Source organism: Henckelia pumila, chromosome 1 (assembly GCF_033568475.1).
Source record: "Henckelia pumila isolate YLH828 chromosome 1, ASM3356847v2, whole genome shotgun sequence".
NCBI lineage: Eukaryota > Viridiplantae > Streptophyta > Magnoliopsida > Lamiales > Gesneriaceae > Henckelia > Henckelia pumila.
The window spans coordinates 22,899,211-22,917,300 of NC_133120.1; the positions used below are offsets into that span (position 1 = coordinate 22,899,211).

Sequence of the window (18,090 nt, forward strand, 5' to 3'; positions counted from 1 at the left end):
TAACAAAGAGAAAACATACATAAAATCGAAGGTTTTGTTGCGAGGATTCCAAAACATCTTTCGGAATCGAAAACAGATACCCGGATCAAAAGATATGTGAATTGGAAGATGAGGAAAAATCTTGGAGTTCTTGTAAGTTTTTGATCTCGGTTCTTGACTCTACCAATTCTGATAAAATCTGCTATTACACGTGAATAAGCTCAAGAATAACAAGTGTCCAACTCAAAAATAAGGTTTTTGCACTTTAGCCCCTCAAGACTTCAATAATTGCAATTCAATCCTCAATTTCTCATTCCATTCAATTTCAATCCTAAATAATTTAAGAATATTAGAATTTAAATCAAAACTCCAAATATTCCCAAATTAAATATTCTCGGATCAAAATTAAATAATTCCGGTCGTTACAGAAGATGAGGAACAAACACAAACCATTTCGTGACATGTTGAATCAATGATCCAGTTTTCTTTTCTTACTGGTTGGTTGAGACCAATTGATCTTTGTTATAGCCCATTAACTTTAAATACATTATTATTTTTAGGATTTTCAACATCAACAGCACCATGAGGATAGACAAATTTAACAATAAATGGTCCAGACCATCGCGATCTAAGTTTTCTTGGAAACAAATGCAAGCGAGAATTATAAAGTAAAACTTTTTGTCCGATTTCAAAAGATTTTCTCATAATATTTTTATCATGAAATGCTTTTGTTTTATCTTTATAAATCTTTGCATTTTCATATGCATCATTTCTTAATTCTTCTAGTTCATTTAATTGCAATTTTCTTAATTTAGATGCATCATCTAAATTAGTATTAAACGCTTTAATTGCCCAATAAGCTTTATGTTCAATTTCAACAGGTAGATGACAATGCTTTCCAAAAACTAATCTATATGGTGACATCCCCAATGATGTTTTAAATGCAGTTCTATGTGCCCATAATGCATCACTTAATCTTAAAGACCAATCTTTTCGATTTGGATTGACTGTTTTTTCCAAAATTTGTTTTATTTTTTTATTTTCAAGTTCAACCCGACCATTCGTTTGAGGGTGATATGGAGTAGAAACTTTATGTGTAATACCATATTTTCTTAACAACGAAGAAAATGATTTATTTATAAAATGACTTCCCCCATCACTGATTATAGCTCTAGGTATTCCAAATCGACTAAAAATATTTTCTTTCAAAAATTTTATCACAACTTTATGATCATTAGTTCTACATGCAATTGCTTCAATTCATTTTGAAACATAATCGATAGCCACTAAAATATAAGTGAATCCAAAAGATAATGGAAATGGACCCATAAAATTTATTCCCCAACTGTCAAATATTTCAATAATCATGATTGGATTTAAAGGCATCATGTTTCGTTTTGAAATTGAACCCATTTTCTGACAATTTTCACAAGATTTGCAAAATGAATGTGTATCTTTGAATAAAGAAGGCCAATAAAATTCACATTAAAAGATTTTTGCAGCTGTTTTCTTTGACGAAAAATGACCTCCACATGCCTCAGAATGACAAAATTTAATGACACTACTTACCTCATTGTCGGGTATGCATCGTCGAAAAATTTGATCAGGACAATACTTAAACAAATAAGGATCATCCCAATAAAATTTTTTGACCTCTTTCAAGAATTTATTTTTATCTTGTGAACTCCAATGAGAAGGCATTTTATTTGTCACAATAAAATTTACAATATTAGCAAACCAAGGCATAGTAGTAGCATAAAATAGTTGATCATCCGGAAAATTTTTATTTATTGGTATTTCATTTTGAGATGATTCAGAAATTATTCTTGATAAATGATCGGCTACTACATTTTCTTTTCCTTTTTTATCTTTTATTACAAGATCAAATTCTTGTAACAACAATATTAGCAAACCAAGTAATTCTTTTTCAGTTGTTGAATAATTGATTTGAGCACTATTTAAGGTTCTACTTGCATAATAGATCACATAAGGTTTACCTTCTTTTCTTTGTCCTAACACGGCTCCTACAGCATAATCACTTGCATCACACATTAATTCAAATGATAAAGACCAATCAAGAGGTTGTAAAATAGGTGATGTAGTTAAAAGATTAATTATCTTTTTAAAAGCAGTTTCACATTCTTGAGTCCATTCAAATTGTGCATCTTTCGTTAAAAGATTTGAAATTGGTTTCGATATTATGCTAAAATTTTTTATAAATCTTCTATAAAATCCCGCATGACCCAAAAATGATCGAATTTCTTTGATCGTGTTTGGTGATGGTAAATTAGTAATAACATCAACCTTAGCTTTATCAACTTCAATTCCTTTTTCAGATATGACATGCCCTAACACAATTCCGGATTTAACCATGTAGTGACATTTTTCCCAATTTAAAACAAGATTTTTTTCTTCACATCTTTTTAAAACTTCTTCCAAATTTTTAAGACAGTTTTCAAATGAGTTTCCAAAAACAGTTATATCATCCATAAAAACTTCCACAAATTCTTCAATCATGTCACTAAAAATACTTAGCATGCACCTTTGAAAAGTAGCCGGGGCATTACATAAACCAAATGGCATTCTTTTAAAAGCAAAAGTTCCAAACGGACAAGTGAAATAGTTTTTTCTTGATCTTCTAATGATATTGGTATTTGATAATACCCCGAATATGTTGGAAAACGCGGCTCTCAGATCAATCGGTATTGATACCCGGTGCAGCGGAAGTTTAAAATTTTGTATGGAACAATTCCATAGTGTGGGTATCAATCCTTTTATGATTAAATTATTTGTGTGTGTAAAAATTAAATAACTGTTATGTAATTTTTACCTTTAATCTCGAATCGAGATTCTGGACACCAACAGATTTAATCTGCTCTTGTTGTCTCTCCCTGGAACTGATGAATATTCTGTCCTTCAATCAGGTCCACGAATGGAGGTTTAATCCCTCTGATAGATTGCACTAGAAAATCTATCAGAAGTTTTCTACGAAGAGAATAAACGAATTTGATTCGCTATTCCAGACTGCAATTCAAAATCACAGACCGGAATTTCTCACGAAGAGAAGGGAGGGGGGCGGCCGAATTTCTTTTGAGAGAGAGCTAGGGTTTTCGATTTTCTGTCTCTCAAATTATGACCAGTTGTGTGTAATTTCTGTACTGCAATAATTTATTTATAATGCAGGCCACTAACACCTTAGAGCCCATTAGTCATAAGTTGAGGCCCGACAAGCAAAGCCCGCATGTTCAGAAATTAATATAAAATTCATCGTGACTCCGATTGATGAACCGATTTCACCAATGTGCACAGAAACCATTTCTGCACATTTTAAAGTCAAGATAAATTTTCCTGAATCCGAATTCAGTGATTTCTAAAAAATGTCCATCCCTATGTCATTTTAGGAAATCCTACTCCCTTACTCTTATTTAAGAAGTCCAACTTCTTTATTCATTAAATTTAACTCTTTAAATTTAACTATCTCAACGGGGATTAAAACTCCATTACACTGTGTGACCCTCAATGGTTCAGGGATACAGCTAGCCGTGGGCTCACAACTCCTTGTGACTCAGAACAACACTTTCCGACTTGCCCAACGAATCATGGTAAAGCGCCTAGCAACATCGCCCCATGATTCCCTAGGTATCACTGATAGTGCCTACAAGAACCAGTAGATTTTGGTTAGCGTACAGTACGGTCCCTTCATCCATATATCCCGATCGAATCAACAACCATTGGTATATCGAGAGTCGCTCAAGATTCGATAACTATGCAATACATCTTGAAGATCAAATTAGTGACATCGCATGTGCTACTAAGAAACCATTTCTTAAATCACATCAAGTACTCTGGCCAGAGATTCGTCACACTAATATCTCCTCAGATCGCATAGGATATCCACACTCGCAAGTATGTGGTGAATCCTTGACAACAATGCATCGACTCCTATATGTGTTGTAACTGTACCCAATCCCGACACCTGATGACCCCCATAGAGTCGGTAAACGAGTCAAAGCACAGTACTAGCATATAGAGTCTCCATGATGTTTCAAGTAGTAAGGACTAATAGTGTACAACCAAAACCGCGGACTTTATCCACTCGATAAGTGATAACCACTTGGAAAGTTCGGATAGGGTAGTTCGATTATTCATCCTATGAATATCCATTTGCATGCTTCGAACATCTCCATGTTCCCTACCAATGAAACGTGGTACTCCGCATCGCAAATGCTAGTCTCAAACTCGAGCGATCCTTATCCTTATTTTCGGACGGCTCAATCGACTAGGAACAGTTTAGAATATACAGTGACTATAAGATGTATTTCATGATAGACATCCCCATGTTCTACCACATCTTACATACACTATAGTATATTCAAGATCTTTATCAAAACAACAATAGTATATCACAATATAACAATATGAAGAAAGATAAAGTCATTGCCATTAATAAAAGTGTAAATTATATTAAACAAAAGATTGTTTTTTACAAAGAGTCATCAAAGCCCATAGCCACAAGTTGGCTCACTGGGCACCCACTCTTTCAATCTCCCACTTGCCCTATAGCCAACTAGTCATACTACGTAGACCCATTGCTTCGCGATGTTTGTCAAACAATGGTCCTGGCAAGGGCTTAGTAAGTGGATCAGCGATATTGTCTGCAGAGGCCACTCGTTCGACAGTGATGTCTCCTCTTTCCACAATCTCCCGGATGATGTGGTATTTTCTCAGTACGTGTTTGGATCTTTGATGAGACCTTGGTTCCTTTGCTTGAGCAACGGCACCCGTGTTGTCACAGTACACCGGGACTGGACCAACAAATTCAGGAATGACGCCCAACTCTTGGACGAACTTCCTCATCCAAACGGCCTCTTTAGCAGCAGCTGATGCTGCAATGTATTCAGCCTCAGTGGTGGAATCCGCTGTGGTGTCCTGCTTGGAACTCTTCCAAGAGACAGCACCGCCATTGAGCATGAACACAAATCCAGAGGTTGACTTCGAGTCATCCACGTCACTTTGGAAGCTAGAGTCGGTATAGCCTTCTAATTTCAGTTCTCGTCCTCCATATACCATGAACATATTCTTAGTCCTTCGTAAGTACTTAAGAATGTCCTTCACGGCTTTCCAATGCATTTGACCGGGATTAGCTTGATATCTGCTCGTGACACTCAGAGCAAATGCTACATCCGATCTGGTAGATATCATCCCATACATGATACTACCTATAGCTGACGCATATGGTACATGTGTCATATTCTCTATCTCTTCATCAGTCTTGGGACACATAGACTTGGATAGAGAAACTCCATGACACATGGGTAGATGTCCTCTCTTGGACCCATCCATTGAAAACCGTTTCAATATGGTGTCGATGTAGGTTGATTGAGTGAGTCCTATCATTCTCTTAGATCTATCTCTATAGATCTGTATCCCAAGAATGTAGGATGCCTCACCCAAATCCTTCATCGAGAATCTACCTGATAACCATATCTTTGTTGACTGCAACATCCCTACATCATTCCCAATGACTAGGATGTCATCAACATAAAGTACTAAGAATGTCACAGCATCCTTAACTACTTTCTTGTACACGCATGGTTCCTCCGGGTTCTTGATGAAACCAAAATCTTTTATTGTTTCATCAAATTTCTGGTTCCAACTTCTTGATGCTTGTTTTAGACCATAAATTGATCTCTGAAGCTTGCATACCTTATGCTCGCTTCCCATGGATGTGAACCCCTCAGGCTGCCTCATATAGATTTCTTCCTTAATGTCTCCATTAAGAAAAGCAGTCTTCACATCCATTTGCCATATCTCATAGTCATACCATGCAGCTATGGCAATAAGGATTCTTATGGACTTGAACATTGCAACTGGTGAAAAGGTTTCATCATAGTCAACTCCTTGTCTTTGAGTGTAACCTTTCGCCACCAATCGCGCCTTGTAGGTCAATACCTTACCATCAGGCCCAAGCTTTCTCTTGTAGATCCATTTACACCCTATTGGAACAATTCCATCGGGAGGATCTACTAAAGACCAAACTTGGTTTGTATGCATCGAATCTAATTCTGACTGCATAGCTTCAAGCCATAAATTTGAATCCGCATCAGAAATTGCTTCCTTGAAGTTTCTTGGATCACATCCAATGTCGGGTTCATCTTGATCCCCTTCAAGAAGAAGACCATATCGAATAGGAGGTCTAGAAGTCCTCTCGGATCTTCTAGGTGCAGGCGTGTCCAGCAATGGTTCCTGAGGTGTAGGATCGTTATTTTGTATTTCGGGTTCTTCTCGAACTTCTTCGAGTTCCATCATCTCGCCTTTCTTATCCAATAAGAACTCCTTCTCCAAGAAGGTGGCATTTCTTGAAACAAACACCTTTGTTTCAGCAGGATAATAGAAATAATATCCGATTGAATTCTTCGGATACCCTACAAAATAACATAAGCTGGATCGACTATCCAACTTATCTCCCACTGTCTGCTTCACGTAAGCAGGACATCCCCAAATCCTCAAGTACGAATACTTAGGAGCTTTGCCATTCCATAACTCGTATGGTGTTTTGTCCACTGCTTTAGTGTGGACGTTGTTCAACAACAATACCGCCGTTTCAAGCGCATAGCCCCAAAACGAAGGTGGAAGCTCAGTGAAGCTCATCATGGATCGAACCATGTCCAACAAAGTTCGATTACGACGCTCCGATACACCATTAAGTTGTGGTGTCATAGGAGGAGTCCACTGAGAGAGAATCCCATTCTCTTTTAGATAGTCCAAAAAATCGGTACTTAAGTATTCTCCACCTCGATCCGATCGAAGTGCTTTAATATTTTTACCTAGCTTATTTTCTACTTCAGCCTTGAATTCTTTGAACTTTTCAAATGCTTCATACTTATATTTCATTAAATATAAATACCCATACCTTGAATAATCATCAGTAAAGGTAATGAAGTAGGTGTGGCCATGTTGAGTCCCAACTCTAAATGGACCACAAACATCTATATGGATCAAATCCAACAGATTTTGACTACGCTCAGGTTTCCCCTTAAAAGGAGATTTAGTCATTTTCCCTTTTAGGCAGGATTCACAAGTAGGTAGAGAGTTAATATCAGACATATCAAACATGCCCTCTCCCACTAGCTTGTTCATCCTCCTTGAGGAAATATGACCTAGTCTAGCGTGCCAAAGGTTTGCCGGGTTTTGACTATCGATTTTCCTTTTGTTTGTTGTCGCCGGTTTATCAACATAATTTATTGGAACGTCTTTTAGTTTTAAGTTGTATAGATCGTTTTCAAGTTGTCCATTTCCAATCAAACATTCATTCTTGTAAATATTGCAAATCACATTCACAAAATTGCAAGAATAACCATCTCTATCTAGCATAGAAACAGAAATAATGTTTTTAATTAAATCCGGAACAAATAAAACATCTCTTAAAAATAACTTAAAACCGTTCTGCAAAATTAAACAAACATCTCCAATGGCTGTAGCTTCAACTCTGGAACCATTCCCGAGCCTCAGCTGGGTCCCACCCATTCTAAGCCTGCGACTTCTTGTCATCACCTGCAAATCATTGCAAATGTGAGATCCACATCCGGTATCCAATACCCAAGAAGTAGTATTAAGTGAAATGTTTATTTCAATATAGAACATACCCTTTGCAGTTCCCAACTGCTCTAGATATTCCTTGCAGTTGCGCTTCCAATGACCGGGCTTCTTGCAGTAATGGCAAACATCCTTGGATTTTCCATTGTTTGAAGCCTTTGTCTTGTGCTTTTTCTCGGGTTCGACTTTCTTGGGTGGGGCAGAACGTTTCTTACCCTTCGTACTTGGCCCCTTCTTAGCAGAAGATGAGGAGCCCACCAAGAAAGCTGGTTTATCCTTCTTTAGTGTGGATTCATATGTCACAAGCATATTGACCATCTCTTCAAGGGTGGCCTCTATCTTGTTCATATTAAAATTTACCACAAATCCGTCAAACGAAGAAGGAAGAGACAGAAGCAGTAAATCCACGTTGAGTTCATGCTCCAACACCAAATCAAGAGTTGCTAACTTCTGTATGAGCCAAATCACTCGTACCCCATGATCACGGACCGAAGTCCCTTCACGCATGCGACACGTCATTAGCTCCTTAACAGTAGCGAACCTTTCAGCCCTCGATTGAGCCCCAAAAAGTTCCTTGAGTTGAGCGTGAATGTCAGCAGCATTCACGGTGTCCTCAAATCGCCTCTAGAGTTCATCAGACATCGAGGCTTGCATATAGCATTTGGTCTTGATGTCATGGTCCCACCATGCATCAAGTTTGGCCAATTCCTCCGGACTTACGTCAGCTGGTGCTTCCTTCGGAGGTGATTTCTCTAACACGTAGAGCATCTTCTTCGAAGTCAAGACAATCTTCAACTTCCGGAACCATTCCGTATAGTTTGCGCCAGTCAACTTGTTTTGTTCGAGGATCGAGAATAATGGATTACGCGAATTCATTGTATGAAATACTAAAAAGGAAAATAGACATATATCAATGATTGTTTAAGCAATTTACTAAGACATAAAATAGGCGAATTTAATTTTATGAATCTCACTCCCACTATTTTAACGATTTCACTACCCTCTAGTGAAAACGGGAAACTTTTTCCTTAGTGAGAACATGGAGTCCAATTGACAAACTTATGGTCCCGAATAATATCAGCCAACCATAATTCTCAAAAGGTAGAGCCCAATTGCTTCCAAAGCAACCCCCATGTATTTACCTCATGTCCAATAAGGGCCCAATAATATGACGCCGTTTATAGTGACATGTCAAGATGACCCATCAATATTAAGTTGTGATGGACGGTCGCCATGTGGATCCCCCAATAATATGAGCCGATCCCATGGGAGTTCCACCCAACTTACAACATGTGTCGATCCAATGTACAGCTTTCCGACGGACGGGCCCCCCCAATAATATGAGCCGGACCGTATCCGCGGGTAGCATCACATACATTGACCGTTGATGGAAGGTAGGAACATTTAAACAAATTTAAATTTCCTTTATTTATCTTGATATCAATTTTAAATCATATTTAAAATGAGGGATTTTTAATTATGAAAATTTGTCTCATCATTTTTCAATTTATTGTATGCTTGCCGGATTCATACAATTATGTCTAAAACATGCATACAATCATAATATCATATATTATATAGGATGATCGATTCCATTTCTAATTGACCCGTGGTTGCCAATCACGGGTCTTAGTCCAATCCTAGGTAATATGCAGTATGCAATGCAATCCTATTACATTTGCTTCCAATTTACATTTCTTCAGTCTTTATTGTCTGCTGGGCCCACTCCATCTTCAAATCTTGATCTCCCACTAAATCTAATGTATTTACAATAAATAACAATGACAAGTAGGGGATACATTTTTAGGGGTGGGAACGGACCATAAACCAAGCCCACTTTTATTACATATGACATTCATACTGGGCCATAAACCAGGCCCATTAATAAAACCAACAACAATAAAAACAAATGTAAATTTCTAACATACACCTACAAAATTGGTCATGGCAATCGATCATCCTTATCCAATAATATTTAATTCAAAATTAATTTATTGGATATCATGCATATGGCAATTTAAATTTAAACAGGATAAAATCATATTTTATATATAAAATCATATTTTACATATAAAATCATATTTTACCTTTTATTAAATAAAATCATATTTTATCTACAGAATCCAATTTTATAGATAAAATCATATTTTACTTAATGTATTCATAAGATCAAATCTTATCATCAATTGCACCAAAAATAATTGATTTCAAAATTCAATTTAAGGATAAAATATTAAAATTTTTCAAAAAAAATTCAAATTTATCCAAAAATCAATTTTAAAATTTTCGGACTCGAACAATTCGATCCGATGCCTCGTGAACCAATCAAAAACAATTTTTGACCGGACCAAAAATAAAATTTTAACACATTAAAATTAATTTAAATAAAAAAATAATTTTTCCCGCGGGCCGCCCGGGACACTCCCGGGCCGGCCCGCACCCGTGGGCGCGGGCCGGGGCAGCCCGGCTGCCCCCTTAGGGCAGCGACAATCGCTGCCCTGGCGGCGCCTGGCGCCGCCCCTGGGCGGCGTCGTGCGCTGCCCTAGGCGGCGCCGTGAGCCGCCCTGGGCAGCGCCGAGCGCTGCCCCACCGGGCAGCGATCCAATCGCTGCCCGGGTTTTGCCCGAAAAAATTTTTTTTTTTTTTATTTAAAATATTTATTTTGTTTTAAAAAACCAAGACTCAAAAATTTTTGTACAATCGATTAATTTAATCGTTTGATCTGAGCAACCTGGCTCTGATACCACTGTTGGAAAACGCGGCTCTCAGATCAATCGGTATTGATACCCGGTGCAGCGGAAGTTTAAAATTTTGTATGGAACAATTCCATAGTGTGGGTATCAATCCTTTTACGATTAAATTATTTGTGTGTGTAAAAATTAAATAACTGTTATGTAATTTTTACCTTTAATCTCGAATCGAGATTCTGGACACCAACAGATTTAATCTGCTCTTGTTGTCTCTCCCTGGAACTGATGAATATTCTGTCCTTCAATCAGGTCCACGAATGGAGGTTTAATCCCTCTGATAGATTGCACTAGAAAATCTATCAGAAGTTTTCTACGAAGAGAATAAACGAATTTGATTCGCTATTCCAAACTGCAATTCAAAATCACAAACCGGAATTTCTCACGCAGAGAAGGGAGGGGGGCGGCCGAATTTCTTTTGAGAGAGAGCTAGGGTTTTCGATTTTCTGTCTCTCAAATTATGACCAGTTGTGTGTAATTTCTGTACTGCAATAACTTATTTATAATGCAGGCCACTAACACCTTAGGGCCCATTAGTCATAAGTTGAGGCCCGACAAGCAAAGCCCGCATGTTCAGAAATTAATATAAAATTCATCGTGACTCCGATTGATGAACCGATTTCACCAATGTGCACAGTAACCATTTCTGCACATTTTAAAATCAAGATAAATTTTCCTGAATCCGAATTCAGTGATTTCTAAAAAATGTCCATCCCTATGTCATTTTAGGAAATCCTACTCCCTTACTCTTATTTAAGAAGTCCAACTTCTTTATTCATTAAATTTAACTCTTTAAATTTAACTATCTCAACGGGGATTAAAACTTCATTACACTGTTTGACCCTCAATGGTTCAGGGATACAGCTAGCCGTGGGCTCACAACTCCTTGTGACTCAGAACAACACTTTCCGACTTGCCCAACGAATCATGGTAAAGCGCCTAGCAACATCGCCCCATGATTCCCTAGGTATCACTGATAGTGCCTACAAGAACCAGTAGATTTTGGTTAGCGTACAGTACGGTCCCTTCATCCATATATCCCGATCGAATCAACAACCATTGGTATATCGAGAGTCGCTCAAGATTCGATAACTATGCAATACATCTTGAAGATCAAATTAGTGACATCGCATGTGCTACTAAGAAACCATTTCTTAAATCACATCAAGTACTCTGGCCAGAGATTCGTCACACTAATATCTCCTCAGATCGCATAGGATATCCACACTCGCAAGTATGTGGTGAATCCTTGACAACAATGCATCGACTCCTATATGTGTTGTAACTGTACCCAATCCCGACACCTGATGACCCCCATAGAGTCGGTAAACGAGTCAAAGCACAGTACTAGCATATAGAGTCTCCATGATGTTTCAAGTAGTAAGGACTAATGGTATACAACCAAAACCACGGACTTTATCCACTCGATAAGTGATAACCACTTGGAAAGTCCGGATAGGGTAGTTCGATTATTCATCCTATGAATATCCATTTGCATGCTTCGAACATCTCCATGTTCCCTACCAATGAAACGTGGTACTCCGCATCGCAAATGCTAGTCTCAAACTCGAGCGATCCTTATCCTTATTTTCGGACGGTTCAATCGACTAGGAACAATTTAGAATATACAATGACTATAAGATGTATTTCATGATAGACATCCCCATGTTCTACCACATCTTACATACACTATAGTATATTCAAGGTCTTTATCAAAACAACAATAGTATATCACAATATAACAATATGAAGAAAGATAAAGTCATTGCCATTAATAAAAGTGTAAATTATATTAAACAAAAGATTGTTTTTTACAAAGAGTCATCAAAGCCCATAGCCACAAGTTGGCTCACTGGGCACCCACTCTTTCAGAATACCCATCAAGAAAACAATAATAAGGATTACATGCCACTTTCTCTAAAATTTGATCTAAAAATGGTAACGGAAAGTGATCTTTTCTAGTTGCATCATTTAATTTTTTATAATCAATGCACATACGCCAACTAGATGGAATCCTAGCTTGTAATAATTCTCCCTTTTCATTTTTTATAACAGTGATGCCTGATGTTTTTGGTACTACTTGTGTTGGACTTACCCATTTACTATCCGAGATTGGATAAATAATTCCGGAATCTAATAGTTTTAAAACTTCATTTTTAACAACTTCTTTCATGTATGGATTTAATCTTCTTTGTGGTTGTTGATATGTTTTAGCATTTTCTTCCAAGTGAATTCTATGTGTGCAGATTAAAGGATTTATACCTTTTATATCTTGCAAAGTCCATCCAATTGCATTTTTGTGTTTTCTAAGTTGTGTTATTAAATCTTATTCTTGTTTTGGTAAGAGAGTCGAAGATATTACAATAGAATATGTTTTATTTTCACCAAGAAAAGCATATTTTAGTTCTATTGGTAAGGGTTTTAATTTAAGTTTTGGATGATCATTTTCTTTTACTTCTTCAAGTTCATTAATTTCTTCAAATAACTTTGATTTAAAAATATTTTTTGAATCAAAATTTTCCACTAAACAAACTTCAGATTGTTGATTTAAGTTTTCTTTGTGTATATTTTCTTCCACGATTGTTTCTATTGCATTATCATCTTCATCTTCATTAATACTTGGTTGTTTACATAAATTGAACACATTAAGTTCTAAAGTCATATTTCCAAAAGACAATTTTATTATTCCATTTCGACAATTAATTAAAGCATTTGAAGTTTCTAGAAATGGACGTCCCATTATTACTGGAATTTCGTTATGTACTTCTATTGGTTGTGTATCCAAGACAATAAAATCCACGGGATATATGAATTTATCGACTTGAACTAATACATCTTCTACAATACCTCTAGGTATTTTGATTGACCTATCGGCTAGTAAAAGAGTAACAGATGTAGGTTTTAAATCTCCCAACTTAAGCTTTTCATAAACTGAATAAGGAATTAAATTCACACTTGCTCCCAAATCTAACAAAGCTTTTTTAATTTTATTTTTTCCAATAATACATGAAATTGTTGGACAACCGGCATCTTTATATTTCAAGGTAGAATTATTTTGAATAATAGAGCTTACTTGCTCCGTTAAGAATGCTTTCTTCTTTACATGCAATTGTCTTTTCACAGTACATAAATCTTTTAAAAACTTTGCATGAGAAGGCACTTGTTTAATAGCATCTAATAATGGAATATTTATTTTTACTTGTTTAAAAACTTCATAAATATCAGAATCATTTTTTTGTTTTTTATTATTAACTAATGCATGAGGGAAAGGAACATGTTTATTTGACTCACATATTATTTCAAATAATTTATCATCAACTTTCTTAATCTTAGGACTCAAAGTATCATCTTTCTCGAAAGTATCAAGATTTCCATCCTTACTCTTTGAGTTTGACTGATCTTTGTTTTCATCACTATATGGATCATTAACTATTTTACCACTTCTAAGAGTAATAACAGATTTTACTTGATCAAATTTTTCTTGATTTTGATTATTAGGATTAGGTTGTGGTTGAGATGGAAATTTTCCTTTTTCATGAATATTAAGTGCAGATGCAAATTTTGCAAGAGTTTCTTTCAAATCATTCATAGATTGAATGTTTTGAATATTGATAGACTCTTGCTTTTGAATGTATGCATGAATTTCATCTTCAAAATGTTTTCTTGGAGGTGGGATATAAGGAGCATAACCTTGATGACTTTGGTTATTGTGAAAAGGTTGTTGTGAAGGTTGTGCATTATTATCGTTCCTCCAACTAAAATTAGGATGATTTCTCCAATCAGGATTATATGTTTGTGAAAAAGGATCTAATGTTGGTTTTTTAAAATTGTTAACATAATTGGCTTGTTCATGGAGAAATTCTTTAAATGAAGGCAAAGTAGGACAATTTTTTGTAAGATGAACATGTGTGTCATATATATGACAAACAATTTCTTGAACACTTTTTAATTGATCACTCTTTTTCATTTCTAATGACTCGATTTTTCTTGCTAAAGATGCAAGTTTAGCTTGAACATCTACATCATCTTTAAGATGATAAATACCACCCCCATTTGTTGAATATTGGTTTTACTTGGTGGTTCAATTGAGCCTATATTATCCCAATTTTGAGTATTTTCTTCTAATGACTCCAAATATTCTACAGCTTCATTTGGGTTTTTATCTTCAAAAGTTCCATTACACATGAATTCTATCATTTGCCTATCTTTAGGTATTAAACCTTCATAAAATTGAGAAACTATCCTTCATATTTCAAAACCATGATGTGGGCATGTATTAAGTAACTCTTTATATCTATCCCAACATTGATAAAATGTTTCCCCTTGTTTTTGAGAAAACGTTGTAATTTGTCTTTTAAAAGAGTTTGTTCTATGGGAAGGAAAAAAATTTTTTAGAAATTGTTGTTGCATTTCTTCCCATGATCTTATTGAACTTGATCTCAAATTTTGCAACCATGTTTTAGATCTTTTAAGGAAAAAAGAAAAAGCTATAATTTTGATCATTATAAGTGTTGCAAACCTCCTCAAATTCTCTTAAATGCAAATATGGATTTTCAGAATCTAAGCCATGAAACTTTGGTAAAAGTTGAATGACTTGTGGCTTAAAATTGAAATTAAATGCATCAGGAGAAAAAACTAAACAAGATGGTGTACTAGTTCTTATTGGATTCATATGGTGCCTAAGTGTTCTTGGTTGTTCATGTTCTTGATTATTATTATTATTATTATTATTATTATTATCATCTTGATTATTAGAATTATCCTTCATGTTTAAAATATTTTCAGTTACTCGAACAAGTCTACCACTTTGTTGACGACTTCACACAATCATACAATTAAAAACAACATACTATTTACATAATAACATAAATAACAAAATTAAACTTAATTTATACCTCCCCGGCAACGGCGCCAAAAACTTGCTACAACTTAAATTGTAATTCACTCAAGTGTAGGTTGTCTGCAAGTAATATACTCGTGAGTACGAGATCGATCCACGGAGAGGATGTTGTAAGTTTAATTTTAGCAATGATATATTATAGATGAAAATATTATTATAAAACTTCAAATACACAAATTATAAAATTGTCAAGGCTTCAAAGGTTCATTGTTGGTTTATTTAAGATTGCTTAACAAAAATAAATAAAAGAAACTAAAATAAAAATAAACATAAGATAATAATTAAATATTTATACAAATATATCATATAATATAGTTCCCACTATATTAATATCAGATTAACCGATATTTAATACATGGTACCCATAATATATATATAAATGCATAAATATAAATTGACATAAAATTAAATGTTAGATCAAATCACAATATTTCATTTAGAACAATCGGCAGAGCCACGCTATTGTCTAAATAAAATATATGACCTTTTTTATGTTAGATGCGGAAAAGTAAATGTTAGATGCGAGAAAGTAAATGTTAGTTGCGAAAAGGTAAATGTTAGTTGCGGAAAGTAAAAGTTAGTTGCGGAAAGTAAAAGTTAGTTCAAATCACAATATATTATTTAGAACAACCGACAGAGTCACGCTATCGTCTAAATAATATATATGACTTTATTATAAATAGATACATATATTTATAGTATATAATTATTATAGTATTTATTGTATCATATTTGACAACAAATCAAGGTAACCACATTCAAGGTACCAAGCATTTGATGTAAATAGATAACAACAAATCATCCAAAATTATACCTACAAATAAAGATCAATTAGTAAAAATAAAAATAGAAAAGGAAAGAATATACAAAATATAAAAAATCTTACTTGACCAACAATGAAACCTTTTCACCTTGACATAAAAAGATTTAGCTTTCCATGAACATGAAACTCAAGAATAAAGATAAAAGAAATTTCATACTTGAACTTGAGAAACTTGCACACTCAAACTTTTATTATCACACACACAATATTTATTTTACAAATGAGAAATTCTCTACACTCTTGCACACTACAAAGCTTATACAACACATCTATTTATAGGCCAAATGAGAGCAAGGGTCCAAGACTCATTAAATATGGAATAGTAAAGTTGGTGGGTACTTGTCTCCTTGAATGTCAATACATTGACCCAACTTTAATTGGCATGTTTGATGCCTTAGACTTCCGATTTTGCTTCTGCACAAAACATATAACACGTAGCCCTTTGTCTGTAGATGTGTTTTGAAAACTCATTCACCCCTTTTGGATAAAATATGAAATACTTATGATATTTTTACTCCAAGCTAGTTATAGTAAAAGTAAATTTGTCTCCATTTTGATGTTTGATTATTTTGATCATCTTAATGAAGTTTTTGGAATTTCTTGTCTTCTACAAAGTTGAAGATGCCTCTTTTGTGATTCTAGAGGATTTGAGATTACTCCATTATGACCTCTGTAGCTTGAGTAATTTTATTTTTACCAAACCTGCGCAAACCGTAAAATACAACATTTTAGTAAAACATTTAAATATAAACACATAACACTAAAATAATACAACTTCATAATTTTAATTAAACTTTAATTTTAAAACATACTTTTTAACATATAAATAATTACAAATTTTAAGATTCATCAGTTACTCCTTCATGATTTTGTTCCTCAATTCTCAAAGCAATCTCCTTGCCTTTATTTTTCTGTTCGAATTTTAATTCATAAGTCGTGATGGATCCCATTATCTCATCCAATTTCATTGCATCTATATCATTTGCTTCTTCAATGGCCGCCACTTTCATATCAAATCTGGTCGGAAGTGATCTCAATGTCTTCCTAACCAGTTTAGCCTCATAATATTTCTTTTCCAGAGTGAAGGCTTCATTCGAGATCTCACACAGTTTTGTGTTGAATTCACTGATGGTCTCGTCTTCCTTCATTCTTAGATTCTCAAACCGGGTTGCCAAGATTTGAAGCTTGGATGCTTTGACTGATGTAGTGCCTTCATATGTTGTTTCCAGTGTGTCCCAAGCTGCTTTTGTTGATTCAAAAGTCGATATGATTTTGGACTGGTTTACAACCACAGCATTGAAAATGGCATTCAGTGCCTTTGCATTTTCTATCCCCAATATTTCTTCTTCCGAGTTCCAGTGATCCAAAGTTTCACAGGTTGTTTCCTTTCCTTCTGCGTCTTTGTTCATTTGAGATTTCCATCCCACTACAATTGATCTCCAGGCCTTTTCTTTAATTGATTTTATTAATGCTCCCATTCTCGCATTCCAATATGAGTAGTTTGTTCCATCCAGTGGTGGGGGCTTGATGAGAGATACGCCTTCTTTGATGCCAATTGATAAGTTATTTTATTTGCAGAGCTATTTTAGTTCAGTGTTAGTTATTTATTCTGAATTAATTCACTAGGTGTAAAAAATATCAAATAAATAAATAACGCAAGAACACAAGGATTTTTACGTAGTTCACTCTAACTGACCTACGTCTACGGGGCTTGAATCCCTGATAGGATCCATGGACTGGTGGAATAAAACCTGACCTACTCATAATCTCAAAGAGGACTTTAATTGACCTTATAACCTCGGACACTCTCTTCTTGAATGAAGTATTAAAAGTTTTCGTTCGTAAAATTTGTGACGGGGAAATCGATCATAGGCAATTGAGTCACTAAAAATGTTAAACGAATAGACAATAAGGTCTTATTCAAAACAAAAGACTCCCTATTTTGTTGACACCCTATATGATTACATATTTAGTAGAAATCACTTGGCGAGCTTTTACTCGTCTTCAGATACTCCTTTGATCAAACTCTCTTCGATGCTACGGAG

At 35.1% G+C, this 18,090-nt stretch overlaps 1 non-coding gene and 1 pseudogene across 1 annotated transcript; one reads left to right on the top strand and one right to left on the bottom strand.

Moving 5' to 3' along the window:
* Positions 1-501: 501 nt before the first annotated feature.
* On the bottom strand, positions 502-17,523 carry LOC140860439 (uncharacterized; annotated as a pseudogene).
* On the top strand, positions 14,578-14,688 carry LOC140876917 (small nucleolar RNA R71). The gene has a single exon (XR_012149144.1). It is a non-coding gene; the product is annotated as a small nucleolar RNA R71 (small nucleolar RNA).
* Positions 17,524-18,090: the final 567 nt, after the last annotated feature.